At 37.3% G+C, this 15,155-nt stretch overlaps 1 protein-coding gene across 6 annotated transcripts in view; it reads right to left on the bottom strand.

Moving 5' to 3' along the window:
- Fsip1 (fibrous sheath interacting protein 1) overlaps window positions 1-15,155 on the bottom strand; it is a 203,350-nt gene that overhangs the window by 6,409 nt on the left and 181,786 nt on the right. For 2 of the 6 annotated variants that reach the window (XR_260360.2, XR_260361.2), the window contains one exon: window positions 2,374-2,600. The exons of the other annotated variants lie outside the window; for them this stretch is intronic. The gene's annotated coding sequence lies outside the window, so the exon portion shown is untranslated. The remainder of the gene's footprint in view (window positions 1-2,373; window positions 2,601-15,155) is intronic. 6 annotated transcript variants of the gene reach the window in all.

Consider the following 15,155-nt stretch of genomic DNA (forward strand, 5'->3'; position numbering starts at 1 on the left):
AAGAACATCTAAGAAGTAACTAGCAGACCTGGAAAAGTAATTTAACAAATAAGTAGGAGGTCTGAGAACACACTATGAAAAAAGAAATTCATTAAGGCAAGGATGAATTAAGGACTTCCCTAAGATCAAGCTAAAATATGGTATTATCATCACAATTTCTAGAATCACACTGCTCCATTGCAAAGCAATAAGACCATTATAACAAAGAAAACTCAGTCTTTGGAACCATTCAGGCTGTATCAGTGTGACATATACCACCACATACCTCCTTGAAATAACTGCCACATACCTCCCAAAATTCACTCTTTCTATACCCAGGCTTTACCCAGACAGTTACAATCCAATGGGCAGAATTTCATCATTAAGTGTATTCATATTGTATGTTGGCAGTTGTCATTATTGGTAGAACTTGTTCTGAGGACTCCAATAGGATGACATAATTATCTTTCTTCCACTAAACTGAAACCCCTATTTCTCAAGTGTATATAGGAAAACTCTGTCATCAGCATTAATCTGACACTCTGGGCTCTCAATGCCAGAAACTCTGATTTCAGTAAGTCTAGACAGGCCCTTGGACAAGCATATAAAAAACAAAAACTCCTCAGATGATCCGAGTGTTCCCCTCAACCGGGGATAAAACTGTATGGCAGTGGTGGCGAACCTTTTAGAGCTTTCAATGATAAACAGCCGACTTCAGCACATGTGCCACAGGTTCACCACCTCTGCTCTGTGATGTGTACCAGTGCTTCTCAAACTTCACTGTGTGGAAATATCACCAAGGATCTTAAGATGAAAGTTAAAATGCAGCAGGTCTGGTGTGGGGCCTTTAGGGTCCTGCAAATGTAACGAACTATACCAGTGTTTAGAATATACTATAAGCTGCAAAGGCTTATAGCATGGGTTGGGAATTTCTGAGTCTCCAAAAGGCCAAGCTGATGAGGTAGAGAGAGCTGGACATTAGCCATGGTCTATTGGAGAATACACACTCCTTCTAAAGGAAGCACCTGCTACTCAGTTCAGATTGGTTGAACTGTCAGAAAATTGAACTTTTATGGCGTATTTCCCAATTTAATATTAAAGGCCATATAGTTCAATCAACTCCAGTCACTGGGCTAATCATTTACATGAATTTTCTTGTTTTATCTTTATTGCAACCTTACAGAGTATTAAAGCTATTTGTATTAGTCCACTTTCTATCACTATAATGAAATACCTAAGTCAATTAACTTATAAGAGAATAGGTTTATTTTGGTACCTACTTCTAGACGGTCCAGTATAAGATGAAGTAGCCCCATTCTTTGGGCCTTTGGTGGAAGCACATGTCCAAGCAAACCACTCAGAAAGTCAGGAAGCAGAGGGAAAGAAAATGCTGGGATCCCACAAGCTCCTTTAACAGCCCATCCCCAATGACCTAACGACTTCCAATGAGACCCCAACTCCCAAAAATACTACTACTCTACTCCCAAAAGAGCCACGCTAGGCACCAAAGCTTTAACACAAGAACTTTAGGGGACATTCAACATCCAAACTACCGTACCGCCCAATTATACAGATAGATAACCATGGTGTAGAAGAAAAAAGAACAAGATCACTGACTAACAAGCAGAGGACTCAAACCCAGGTCTCCCCTACTCAAAGCTCATGCTCCTAATCACTAGGCTGCATCACTCAGGTAGGCAGGGCCCAGCCTCCCTCTGCTAGCCTGATTCTAGCCTGAGATCTTGCTACTTATCTGGACCCTATTAATAGTTTTATACTTTGAGTAACTAATTTGCTTTTTGATTTTATGTTCTCAGTTTCAGTTTATAGTGACAAATCCTCCCAATGTGCTGGGAACTAAGGGTTTCCAGGGTCATGGATCACTCTGTGGTAAAACTAGTACATTCCCGAGCAAATCAGGACAGTTGATAACCCTAGTTTTCATTTACAGTGCTACATTTTAAAACAACAACAATCAGAACCTGATCTGACTCACTGTTGCAATTGTTACACAATTAAGGGCACTGTTTATTCAATAGGTCCTTTGAAAAATTCCACTTCTCTTTTGTTGAAGAATTAGTGTAGCTTTGTTCCCCTTCTTTAAAACTTATTTTGTGTCCCTTTTTGCCCAACTCCACTTTGTTTTCATATGTTCCTCTTTATCATATGAATTTCTGTTGACAGCTAGGCTCAAATGCAGAGCAGAAAAAAAGAAAATAATATGCTTTGCAAGATGCCTTTTATTCTGATTATACAGAAAGCAACTCAGCATAAGAGAATTTTAGTAAATTCTAGACTATCTCACAGACTTGAAGCTTTGGGCTTCTGAAGCACCAGTGCAATGAGAAACACCTCTCAGGTTTTGTTGCTGAAAACAATTGACACCGTTCTTACCCTTGGAAGAACTTAGAGTGGAAGCATTCTGGTCTCCTTTCATACTCCCCAGGAAAGAACCAGTTATCCAGTGAGTTTGAGAAGTAAAATGCATGCTCAATTCAGCTCAGTTCCATCCTCCTCAGGAATCAGTGCCTCCTCCACCCATCTCTGCAGGGTACATTCTAGGTGCCTCAGTATCACTGGTTTCACATGCACAGGTCTCCACCGGCCACCCCTCCTAGTGACTGGGAGGGTAGGTTTATTTCAAAACAGAGCATTAGAAAGCCCAGTTGGCTACCCCTGGAGTCATGATAGTAATAAAACGGACATGCTTGTTCTCTATTCATCAGAAGCATCTTCTCAGTTGTTTCTGATCATTATGGGGAAGACCTTAGCCTATTTACTGGTTCCCTAAATTCCCAATTGTTAGTGGGTCAACAATTTAGTAGACATTATTTTCACAAAGTCAAAACACAATAATTACCACTAAGTTCAAAGCACAAACACAGTAAATAAAGTATTTCACATTGAAAACTTTTAATACAATGGGGAAATAAATCCTTATATTTTAATACTGTGAATTAAAATCATTAAGTTCCTTTCTTTTTAAGCTTTCTCTGGTTGCCTTTTAGAAGCAGAACTAAAACATGTACAACAGACCTCAGTTTATCAAGGAGAAAAGAACTACATGCCAATAGTATTTGCTATTAAAAGAAAAGATGATAACTCGCTTTCTTATTTCCTCCTTGTCTCCTTATAGAAATCTAATATGAATCACATTCATGTGCATTTATTTCTTGAGAAAGAGCCAGAACATAATGTAACAGCTGAATGTACAGCAACTCATCATTACAGAAACATCTTTAAAGGGTTCTCTGCCAAGAAAATTTGTATAGCATTTGCTTTTTGTGTCCCCTTTGTAAAAAGCACACAATGTACAATTTAGTATTACACAATAAAATTGATTAGCGAGCCATTTTAGCAACTGTAAATGCTGAAGTTAGCAAAACAACTTCAGATATTCTAGCATGCTCAAAATGACAGCATGGGAACTATTCCTTAGAGCAGTGATGGTGAATCTTTTAGAGGTTTCAATGATAGCAAACACCTGCTGTGGCATGCATGCCATAGGTTCATCACCACTGCCTTAGAGTTGATTTGCAATAAGCAGAAAATAAAGTACGGTCCACATATTCACATCTATACTATCTTGATCTTCTATAAGCATTAATGATTATAATCACGTATGTAGATTATCTGGTATGATCAGAAAGGCATGATCTGCACCTTCATAATTTCTTTCCATCAAGTCACATCAAGTTCTGGCCCATTCCACCTTGTCCTTTCTACTCACTGACGATATAATCAATAAGATTCATACTCATGTTTTAGGGAAGTACCATCCTAAACACATATTCCCCGTGGACATGAAACCCCACATACAACAAATCATGACAGCACACAAAGAAGTTCAGAGACTTTCTATCTAAAAAAAATTTCTGCCCTAAAAGCAACAAAATACAGTGCAATTTTAGGATAGAACAGGGTTTTCTATAGTCTATCTACTGAAAACAGATCCTTGGTAAGGAAGAAGGCCAACCACAGCCCTCTAATTGAATTGCATGCTGTAAATGAACTCTGCTGGACAAAATATTATAGCTTAACATTTTAGTCAGCAACATGATGCAACAGCAGTTCTTCATCTCCTACCTCCTCACAGGACTCCAATCAGCACTACCTGTAGACCACAAAAAAAGAAAGGAAAAGAAAACCTTCATGTATATCTCTGAACTCAAGAGAGAGGCACAGATATTGTTTTGGACTACAGAACTACAGAAATGAGAAAAGAATAAGGACGAAGTTTTCACATTCACTACACTCAGCCTTCCCCCTGTCTCTAAGCTATCTTAGTGCTATGCAAAGAGGATTATCCTGGACCTACACTTTCTATAGTGGGAAAAGAGGTATAGTAGACATGTAGCTTCCCCACCACTCTGGGACTCCACACAAGAGGCTCTCCCCACTCCAGGAAACACTGGAGTGTTGGCAGGGATATTCCTCTAGAATGTTATAAACAAAGAACGGGGTGGGGCTCACAGCAATCAGCACACAGATCTTGGCAGTAGCTCTGTGGTCTAGCCAGCAAAGGCACTTCACTAGAAAACCTAGCCAAGAGCAATGCCCTGCAGGAAGTGTGGTCCAGAGGTCTGCCAGGCACTTGTCCCTAATGAGCTTACCCACCCAGCCCCAGTCCCAATCTTTTCCTTAAGCCTCCCCCAGGCAGGAAAGCAAGGGCAAGCTAGCAATTAGAGGGAAGTATCTGGCTCCACCCAACCCCAATAGCCAAGTGATGATCCCACCAAGCCTTGGTGTTTTCCTTCAGCCTTTCCCAGGTCAGGGGGCTAGTGCAGATCATGGGATACCTGCATAGAGGAGCATGTGGCCCTGCTCAACTCCACTGGCTAACTAGTGCAACCCCACCAAGACTTGTTCTCCACATAAGACTTCCCTAGGTGGGGAAGCTCACGTTCCTTACATCTGTAGAGCACAGCTCCAGCCTGGTCCATCCCAACTGAACTTGTTCAATCTCAGAGTCAAGCATGTGGCTCTGTGCGGCTACAGATTGAAAGAGTAGTGCTTTGCAGACAGCGAAGATGATCTAAAACTCTGCCCCATCAGAAGCTATTACAGAGCTGCCAGTTGGCAGCTCTACCTGACCATAGTATCCAGCCTTGGAGTAGAGCAACTAGGTCCACTTGGCTTCCAAGCACAGGCAACAACCAGCTTAATGAGAAAACCCAACAGCAAGATCTGTCTGTCTAGGTAATCACCAGCTGGCCCATCTAGTATACCAGCATAGCCAGTAATGAAAGTCTACCAGAAAGAACACCTGCAAAACCCAGATGAGACAGCCATATCCTCAAAGGTGTGGACACCAACAAAAGGACACACAGCATACATACAAAGAAATAGGGCTGTAATACTACAAAAGGTAACTAAAAAAGGCCCAATAATGAACCCTGAGTAAGTGGAGATCTATGAAATGACTGACAAAGAATTCAGGATAATTCTCTTAAAGGCATTCAGGGAACTACAAAAAAAAATACAGATAGAAAATAAAATTAAATTTAGAAAACAATGGATGCACAAAGAGAAAAGCTTGACAAAGAAACAATTTTAAAATCAGATACAAATCCTATATATAAAAATTTCAGTGAGTAAACCAAAAAAGTTAACAGAAAGCTTCAGTAACAGACACAATCAAGCAGAAGAATTACTGCCCTTGAAGACAGAACATTTAGAATTTTACAATCCAGGAAAAAAAAGAATGAAAAATGACTATGAGTTACGTGAAATGATCAAGAAATCTACCTTTGTATAGTAAGAGTCTCAGAATCTTTCTTTTGAGAGAAAAAGACCTGAAGAGTGTATTTAAGGGAATAATGGCTGAGAGTTTCTCAAATCTGAGGAAAGATAAAAACAACTAGGTACAAGAAGCTCAAAAATCTCCAAATTCCACCCCAAGAGGAGTTTGCCAAGACACCTCATAATTAAACCATTAAAAAAAAAAAAGCCATTCTTAGAGCAGTCGAAAAGAAACAGCATATTCAAGGGAGTCATAATACAGCTATCAGCTATCAGCAGCTCTCTTACAAGAATTTTTGCAAGCTAGGAAACAGTAAAACAATATTTTCAAAGTGCTGAAGGGAAAAAACTGCTAACCAAGATTATATTACCCAGCCAAGCTGTCCTTCAGAAATGAGAGAGAAATAATAACTTCTCTCAAATGAAAACTGCAGTTCATCATTACTGGGTATGTTAGACCTTTTCTCATTGATGAGACACACTATCTGACACTCACAACTTAAAGGAAGACCAGTCAGTTGGCTTCAAAGAAGAAACAATATGATGGAGAGATATGGTTGAGGAAAAAGCTGAGCCTGTCCTGGCAGCCAGGAAGCAGAGAGAGAAAAACAAGAGACTAGAAAGGGAGATAAACCCTCCCGTGTCACACTCCCAATGACCCACCTCTTCTGACCAGACCCCACCTCCTCAAAATAAGTCAGCTATGCTGCTCTGTGGTCCAGTCCTCTTCTAAAACCCTGCCTATGAATGCATGAGGCTCTTGTTGGACATCTAGATATAAACCATAACACATAACAGGAGCTGCTAAAGCAAGTTCGCTACACTGAAAGAGAAGAATCCCAATTGATAAGATGAAACATATGAAGACAAAACTAAAATTACCTAGTCATATTCAGAAGATTCTCATATATAAGGGTGGTATGAATTTTATCTCTACTACAAGGGTTAAAAGGTTAAAACACATGTGCTGAAAGAACTAATAAAAACGACTGCTGCAACACTAAATTGTTATACAAATTATTTAACTTTTGACAAATCACAAAAAGTGGGAATGAAAGTACAGTTTTTTTTAATTTTTTTTTTTTTTTTTTTTTGGTTTCTCTCCGGTACCGGGAACCAAACTCATGGCCTTGCGCATGCCAGGCAGGCGCTTTTGCCACTGAGCTAAATCCCCAGCCCCCAAAAGTACAGTTTTTATATATGATTCAAGTTAAGTTGTTTTCTGCTTGAAATAGCCAACTGTAAGTATGAAATGTTTTATGTAAGCTTGGTGGTAAACCCAAAGCAGATACCAATAGTAGCAAGAATATAAAAGGAATGGATTCAAAGCATACCACCATAGAAAATTCATCAAACCACAACTGAAACAATGAGAGAAAGAAAGGAATATAACCTCTATAAAACAAACAGAAAACAAATTACAAAATGGCAAGAAGAAGTCCTTATATTTTAATTACCTTAAGTGTAAATGGGTTCTAAAACTAAATTCAGTAGTGCATTAAAAGACTCATTTACCACACTCAAGTGAGTGTTATCTATGGAATGCAAGGATAGCTCAAAATAATAAATGTGAGTCACCAGATTAACAACATGAAGGAGAAAAGCCACAACACCATCTCATTAGATCCAGAAAAAGTACTTGACAAAATCCAGTACCCTCTTGTGATAAAAATGATCCCAACAGATTAGGTATAAGGGAATATACCTAGCAATAAAGGCCACACAGCACAAACTTATAACTGACATTATATTCAACCATAAAAATTTGAAAGCTTTTCCTTCAAGATCAAAGTGGTGACAATGAGTATGCTTATCATCACTTCTGATTGCTATGATACTGAAAGTCTACAACAATCAGAAATGAATAAAAGGGATCTGGCTAGGAAAAAAAAGAAGTAAAACTTTTTACCAACAACATGATCTTTTAAATTTTACACTCCATTTAAAAACTGCTAGAGCTCTGTGAGACAGCAGGGGGCCTGCGAGAAAAGTGAGTCTGCTCCTCCTCCATTCCCTCTCTGGGATGGCAGGACCTGCAAGCAGAGTATGAGTCTACACTCTGTGCTTCCTCCATTGTCTCAGGGATGGCGGGGTCTCTGAGAGGAGCATGAGGACACACACCTTTGTTGAGTAGACTGACAGGAACCCCAAGACCTGAGATCCAGGACAACAGCCAGGTCCCAGGTGCACGTGCACACACACAACCTTGGAGGGCAGAGTAATTGGTGAGACCAGCAGCATGGAAGTGTCTGATGCAGTAGCAAGGAGCCAGCAGTTGAATTCTGGAGAACTCCACCAGCAGAAGTCCAGTCCCAGGTCCCACATCCCAAGGCCAAGATCAGCTCCATACCCAACACATTTCTGGGATTAAATATGGACACTATCACAGAACTGTAAGCACCAAAGGTATTTTACTACTTTCATTCTCCCTTGTTTGTCTGATTGGATATCCCTCTCCTGTCTGATTGGATATCCCTCTCCTGCCTGATTGGATGTCATCTTATTTTCTTCTGTATTTGGTAGTTATTTTTGTATTTGGGTTTTTTTTCTTTTTCTATTTTTCTCTCCTGTCTTTCTCTCATCTCTTCTTTCCTTCTTTTTTTCCCTTTGGTTTATTTTTATTCTCTTCCTATTTTCCCCTCCTTTTTTCACTGTTTAGGTTTCTTATCTTTTAAAAATTCTCCTCTGTAGACTCACTTTCTCTCTTTCCTCAACTATTTCTTCTGAATTTAAACTTTCAAGTGAGTAAACATTCTCTCTGCCCTTCCTGACTACTCTTTTATATTCTATTTTATTCTTTCCCTCCTGTGTCTTCCAGTTTCCCAATCCTAGGTGATCATCGTTTAATTTCCAGCCCTGACTCTACTATATTGGACCTCACTCATCACTTTAGCCTATCACCTAAGCACCTTAACCTCCCTGCTCCCAACAGAAGGGTAAAATCACCTGACTTAGGGAAAAATTACTACATACAAGTGCACAGTGTATGTTTTATTTTGTTGCTTTTTTTTTTTTTTTTTGGTACTAGGTTGTTGCATAATTTTAGAGTTTACTCCCATGGTCAAAGGTAACATGTTAATGGTTGCCACAACTTATCAGTAGTTAAACTTCACTTAAAACTATTGTAATTACTAACTCTACTATTTTACCCAGGATGTCATACATATTATATATAGTTTTTCTCCCCTGCGTGATAACACTGTGACTGTCTGATGTCATAATCACTACCACAGCCCAGTATCAAAGAATTAGGAGCTGAGCCAAATAGTAATCTTGCATCCTTTACAAACTGGGAAGCCAGGGCCTTAGGATAGCTATAAGAAACCACCTACATCTAGAAGACATCCCTAGAGAACAAACACCCTCTAGGGAAACCTAAATACTAGAAATAAAGCTATATGTCATAAGAAATTGGAAAGTATTAACATAGAAACAAAATATAAGAGAAAATAGAAAATGATAAGACACAGAAGCAAAATGCAACCCCAGATCCTCAGCCCATCCAGGACAAGCCCAGAACTCAAAGAGATAGACGAAATTGTAAATCACACACTGGAAATGTCTGAAATGATAGCAAAAGGAGTGAAAAACAAGTAGAAAAGGCTATGGAGAAAATAATCTCTCAGGTACAGAAAAAAAATGATGCTTAAAATCAAATATATTAGAGAAGACACAGATAAAAGAATAGATGAACTTAGAAAAATGATGGATATAAATAATGCCCAGCATAGGAAGGAAATGGAATCCATGAAACAGATCCAAATAGAAATCCAAGAGATTAAAACTGCCACTGAAAGTATATGCATCAGGTTGAATGAAGGAGAGGATAGGATTTCAGATCTTGAAAACAGAATTACAGATAGTGATAATGAAAAGAAAGATATCTTAAAATTAGCAAGAGACCATGAAAAGCAAATCTAACATTACAAGATGAAGCAAAGAAGAATAACATAAGATTCACTGGGGAAATTAGAAAGCTGGAGACAACACAAATGACATAAAAAAAAAAAAAACCTCTTCACAGAAATAATGGCAGAAAATTTCCCAAGTGTAGATAAAGAATTTGACATACAAATAAATGAAGCATTTAGAACTCCAAACATTCTTGACCAAAATAAAACTACACCAAGACATATAATAATCAAGATTCCAGAAATTCAGCACAAGAACAGAATATTAAAAGCTGTTAGAGAAAAGAAACAGATCACCTATAAGGAAAAGCCCATCAGAATCAAGGAAGACTTCTCAACACAGACTCTCAAGTCAAGAAGAGTTTAGAGTGAAGTATTTCAAGTTGTGAAAGAAAACAACTTCCAGCTCAGACTGATGTACCCTGCAAAACTATCTTTCAAAATTAATGGAGAAATAAGATACTTCCATGACAAAGAACAACTGAAGGGATTTATGAACACCAAACCAATGCTGCAAAGAGTACTAAAAGATATTCTAGACAAGAGATGAAAAGGACCACAATTCCAAGAACAACAACAGAAAGAAACCACCAGGTAGGGTAAACAAACAGGGGAGAAAAGCAGGGAGCCAACAACAGGAAAATATCACGACCAAGATAAGCAAATACATATCAATTATAACCATCAATGTAAATGACCTCAATTCACCAATCAAAAGAAAGAAACTGGCAGAGTGGATCAAGAAGCAAGATCCAAGGGGCTGGGGATTTAGCTCAGCAGCAAAAGCGCCTGCCTGGCAAGCGCAAGGTCGTGAGTTCAGTTCCCGGTACTGGAGAAAAAAACCAAAAAAAAAAAAAGAAGCAAGATCCAACAATATACTTTATACAAGAAACACATTTAACACAAATAGAAATTCATGGACTGAAAATCAAAAGAGGAAAACAATCTTTCATGTAACAGGAACCCAGAAAAAAGCAGGAGTAGCTATTCTTTTTGCAGACAATGTCAACTTCAAACCAAGAATGATCAAAAGGGATACAAAGGGGATAAAGAAGGTCATCACGACTGTATTGCTATTGTCTGATGGTGTATTGAAATGAACAGTTAATGCTCACAATTTTTTATGTTCTGGTCAACTTTGCATGCTTGTGTCTGGTCTGAGCAACGGATTTGAAGGTAACAATATGCAATGGAATTACAATGGTGAACTCCTACCATTTTGTCTAGTGAAACTCTCTAATATCTCTAATGTTTTATTGAAGAATTTTTTTTAATCTCTTTAATGGTTTGAGCAATCTTTCATTCTTACATCTGATAATCTGAGCAATGTAGTTGAGGATAGCGGTATGCAACATAACAACCACTGTTGATTTGTATTAATTTGTCTTCAGACCCTGTATCACTTTAAATGTTTTTGCTTTGATTTCTTTAGGTTAGTGATACTGGTATGCTGCTACTGTTCTATTTTTTTGTTTGTTTGTTTCTCATGTACTACTCTCTTTCAAATAAAAAATAAATAAGAGGGTCATCACATACTTGTTAGGGGGAAACTTCAAGAAGAAGAGGTAACAACCATAAATATATATGCACCAAATACAGCAACACCCAACTATATAAAACAATTATTAATAGACTTGAAAAATTCAATAAGCAATAACACAATTGTAACGGGAGACTGCAATACCCCATTGTCACAAAGAGAGACATCAACTATACAAAAAATCAGCAAAGAAATGACAGAACTGAACCAAACCTGTGAACAAATGGACTTAGTAGATGTTTTTAGACTGTTCCATCCAACATCATCAGCATACATATTCTTAGCTGCACATGGAATGTTCTCTAAGATAGACCCTATACTAGCCCACAGAATATTCTTAAGTAAATGCAAAGGAACTGAAATTATCCCATGTATAATATCTGACCATAGTGCAATGGAATTAGAAATTAATGGCAAAAGAAACCACAAAAACTCCATAAACACATGGAAATTAAACAATACCCTCATAAACAACCAATGGGTCACAGATGAAATAACAGAAGAAATTAAACAATATCTACAAATAAATGAGAATGCAAACACAACATAGCAGAACCTATGGAATGCAATGAAAGTTGTCCTAAGAGGAAAATTTATAGCTGTGAATGCTCACATCAGGAAAACAGAACAAGCACAAATAAACAATTTAATGTTACACCTGTAGAAAAAGAAGAGCAAGACAAACCCAAAGCCCATAGAGAGGAGGAAATTATAAAGATGAGAGCAGAAATTAATGCAACTGACACTAAGAAAACAATACAAAGAATTAATGAATCAAACAGTTGGTTCTTTGAAAAAATAAATAAAATTGATAAACCCTTAGCCAACCTTATTAAAAAAAAGACATAAAAGACTCAAATTCATGCATTGAGGAATGATAAGTGTGAAGGCACTATAGATCCTGTGGAAATTCAGAAGATCATCAATACCTACTTCAGAAATCTTCACTCTCATAGGATGGAAAACACAGAAGAAATGGCAAGATTCCTAGATACATATGAATTACCAAAGCTGAATCAAGAAGATATAAAAATCCTGAATAACCCAGCATCAGTTAATGAAATTGAAAATGTAATTAAAAACTTACCAACAAAGAAAATCCAAGGGCCTGATGGATTTACTGCTGAATTCTATAAGAAATTTAGAGAACATCTAATGCCAATACTCTTCAAACTCTTTAATGAAATTGAAAGGGAAGCAATACTCCCTAAATCTTCCCTGTAGGCAAGTACAATCCTGATACCAGAACTACAGAAAGATAAAACCAAAAAAGAAAACTACACGCCAATCTCCCTAATGAATATAGATGCAAAAATCTTCAATAAGATTCTAGAAAACAGAATTGAACAAATCATCAAGAAGATTATACACCAGGACCAGGTGAGATTTATCCCAGGAATGCAGGGATGGTTCAATATATGCAAATCAATAAATGTAATGTACCATATCAACAGAGACAATAAAACACATGATCATTCTCAATAGATGCAGAGAAAGCTTTTGATATAAAGTCCAGCACTCGTTCATTGTTAAGAACCCTACAGAAAATTGGAATAGATGGTCTTTATCTCAATCTGGTAAAAGCCATCTCTGACAAACCAATGGTGAACATCATACTAAATGGACAAAAAATGAAAGCTTTCACTCTAAAATCAGGAACAAGACAAGGATATCCACTATCATCACACCTTTTTCAACATAGTTCTGGAAACATTAGCCAGAGCAATTAGAAAAGAGAGAGAAATAAAAGGAATAAGGATATGAAAGGAAGAAATTAAATTATCATTATTTGCAGATGACATGATACTCTACATGGAAGACCCCAAAAACTCCACCAAAAGGCTTACAGATTTAATAACCAAATTCAGTAGCATAGCTGGATACAAAGTCAATACTCGAAAATCAATAGCAATCTCGCACACAAACAACAAACTTATTGAGAGAGAAATTAGGGAAACCACACCCTTCACAATAGCATCCAAAAAAATGAAATACTTAGGAATCAATCTAACAAAGGAAGTAAAAGATTCATATATTGAAAATTACAGTACTCTGAAAAAGGAGATTGAAGAAGATATCAGAAAATGGAAAGATACCCCTTGTTCATGGATAGGAAGAAGCAACATAGTGAAAATGGTCATACTTCCAAAATTGTTATACAGATTTAAGGCAATCTCAATAAAAATACCATTAGTATGCCTCACAGAAGTAGGGAAAATACTCCTAAAATTCATTTGGAACCATAAGAGACTAGAATAGTGTTATGACTTGTGTCTGCATGTCCCCCCAAACCCTCATGCAGTCATGGGGTGGGCTTCCAGGATTTGTGATTGATCCATGATCCAATGCTGGGAGTATGGGTGTGAGCACTACACCCACCCTGGGAGTGTTTAGTTTGCACACAACATAAAGGAGGGAAAGAGGCTGCTTGCTGCCATTCCTACCCTTTGCTCTTGTTTTTTTTTTCTGTGTTCCACCACCATGAACCATTGCTCTCTGCCATATGCCACTCTGCCTTGGAACCAGTCCAGTATGGAATGAAACCTTCACAAACTGTAAGCTAAATAAACCTTTCCTTCCTTCAGTTTGGGTGTCAGGTATTTTGTCCCAACAATGAGAGAAAAGTAACCAAGACAAATAGTAAAGGCAATCCTGGGTAGCAAAGACAAGCCAGGAGGCATCACAATCCCTGACTTGAAATTATATTACAAAGCTACAGTGATAAAATCAGTATAGTACTGGCAAAAAAAATAGACCAGAAGACTAGTGGAACAGATTAGAAGATGTAGACACAGCTAAACACACTCAGTGACCTTATCTTTGACAAAGGGGCCAAACATGTTCACTACAAGAAAGATAGCCTCTTTAATAAATGGTGCTGGAAAAACCGGCTCTCTACATGCCGAAGACTAAAACTAGATCCATGTCTATCCCCATGCACTAAAGTCAAAATAGATTAAAAAATTTAAATATTAAAGCAGAAACACTAAATATTCTGGAAGATAAAGTAGGTCAGAATCTTAAAGACATAGGGGTAGGCACAGTTTTCATGAACAAAACCCAAACTGCATGGGAAAGAATTCAAAGAATCAACACCTGGGATCTTATGCTATTAAAAAGCTTTCATACTTCAAAAGAAATCACCAATAGAGTGAAAAGACAACCCACAGAGTGGGAAACCATTTTAGCTAACCATCTCTCAGAAAAAGGACTTATATCTAGAACATATAGAAAATTGAAAAAAAATCAGACCCTACAAATTCAAACACCCAATCCAAAAATGGGCATCTGAGATGAATACACACTTCTCAGATGAAGAAATAAAAATGGCAAATAAATATATGAAAAAACGTTCAACATCATTGGTCTTTTGAGAGATGCAAATTAAAACAACACTGAGATTTCGTCTCACCCCAGTAAGAACGGCCATTATCAAGAAATCAATCATATATACACACACATGCACAGGATAGCTAAGACAATTGTACTACTAATTTCTATTGATTTATTGAAGAGAATAGTTAATGTTTAATTGTTTGATCAATCTTGCATGCCTATATCTGGTAATCTGAGCAACTACTTTGAAGATAACAGTAAGTAATACAACAACCATTGTTGATTTCCTATCATCTTGTTTTGAAATTCTGAATTGTTTTTATAGTTTTTGTGTTGTTTTGTTTTTGTCTTTGTTTTTGTTATTTTATTTTTGTTCTTTTCTCTTTCAAATAAAAACAATTTTTAAAAAACTGTTAGGACTAATAATAAATTCAGTAAACCTACAGCATATAAAGTTAACACAAAAATCAGTAACACTTCTACATATATAATGAACATATCCACTAAGAAAACAGTCTCATTTACAACAGCATGAAAAATAATATTTAGGAGTAAATTTAACAAGTAAAATGACAGAACTGTGTATCAAAAACTCAAAAAGACTGATGAAAGAAATTGAAGAGACCAGGTATGTTGGCATACATCTG

The sequence above is a fragment of the Chinchilla lanigera genome, unplaced genomic scaffold (assembly GCF_000276665.1).
Source record: "Chinchilla lanigera isolate Chin_1 unplaced genomic scaffold, ChiLan1.0 scaffold00015, whole genome shotgun sequence".
In the NCBI taxonomy this organism is placed as follows: Eukaryota; Metazoa; Chordata; class Mammalia; order Rodentia; family Chinchillidae; genus Chinchilla; species Chinchilla lanigera.